The sequence below is a fragment of the Galeopterus variegatus genome, unplaced genomic scaffold (genome assembly GCF_000696425.1).
Source record: "Galeopterus variegatus unplaced genomic scaffold, G_variegatus-3.0.2 Scaffold9101, whole genome shotgun sequence".
NCBI lineage: Eukaryota > Metazoa > Chordata > Mammalia > Dermoptera > Cynocephalidae > Galeopterus > Galeopterus variegatus.
In genome coordinates this window covers 16927-18189 of record NW_007735212.1, presented here as the reverse complement: position 1 = coordinate 18189, position 1263 = coordinate 16927, and the positions used below count along the sequence as shown (strand labels likewise).

The 1263-nt window shown below is 50.2% G+C and overlaps 1 protein-coding gene across 1 annotated transcript in view; it reads right to left on the bottom strand.

Moving 5' to 3' along the window:
• NPAS2 (neuronal PAS domain protein 2) overlaps positions 1-1263 on the bottom strand; it is a 31422-nt gene that overhangs the window by 14829 nt on the left and 15330 nt on the right. The gene's annotated exons all lie outside the window — the stretch shown is intronic.

Genomic DNA, 1263 nt, shown 5'->3' with positions numbered 1-1263 from the left:
GTGCTAGGCGTCCCAGGGGTCCCATGCCAGCCTCTCTCAGGCTGGTTATAGCAGCAAGCCCGTCTGAATCTGCAGGTCTGATTTACTGCACTGCAGTTGGGAGGGCCGCAGAATGGGGACATGTTTTGGTAAGCAATGCCTGCAAGCTGACATTCCAAAGTTGGTCAGATGGACAAATGGTTTTGGAGATGAACATCAAAAGTGGGGCACCAGAGAATCCATTTTTCTCTTTGAGGGCATGGCAGTTTGCGTGTGACCGTTTCACAAGTACTTCTGGGTCCTATCATTATCTTAAATATGATCCTGGTGCCCTCCAACCCTGCCTGGGGGCCGTTGAGGCCTGATCAGCCTCCCCGCCTTCCCCCAGGCTCACTTGCTGCTGTGTACATCTTGGAAATCTGTGCAAAAGAGGACTATGGAGAAGAACAAAACAATCAGCAAACATTTACCCCTTGGGTAACACCTGCAGAGGGGCCTCGTATACAACGTAGGCGCCTTTGCACACCATGATGAGTGTCCCCTTTCTTGGGACTCCTTAATTGCTTCTTGGGGCAGAAGGTGGCTTTCAGGAAGTCTTGCAGATGATCTCCACCCCATCACCGGTCTAACTTGAGTCAGGTGGCTCTCCTTGCAGGAAACATGTGGAGAGTGGGGGCTCACAAGATGGCAGGAGAGGCTGCATCCCTGGGCTTACAGCCATGCTCCAGGCTCTTGGGAGCTCCCTATGACCCCCATTTTTTGAGGCAAATGTGTTTGCTGGACTTGGCTTTTGCTGCTTTTTCTTTTGTACATGACTTAACCTCCATTTTCTCAATCTCTAGCCTGACAATCTCCCCAGTGTGCATCCTGCCCACTGTCTTTTGCAAATGCCTCTAGAGCCTCTCTCTTTTCTTCTGCCCTTGATTCCCATACATGGAAAAACAAAAAGAGTGGAAGAGTTGAGAATTCAGATAAAACATACCAGAGGGAAGAACTGACCACAGTTTCTGGAACAGCAAAATAATAATAATAATAACGAGACCAGTAAGAATCATAAAGGCAGGGGCTGCCATTTGTGGGGCCCCGTGGATACCAGCCATTGCCCCAGGCAAGGAGAGCCCAGACACCTTAATTCTTCCCAATAAATCCCTGTCCCGCAGAGAGGTCACATAGCTAGACAATGGCAGAGCTGAAATGGGAATCCTGAGTCTCAGGAGCTGGGTGAGGCCAATTGCACCCCCCAGTCCCACCTCAATCACAGCGGCTTGGAAACCAGAATTCATG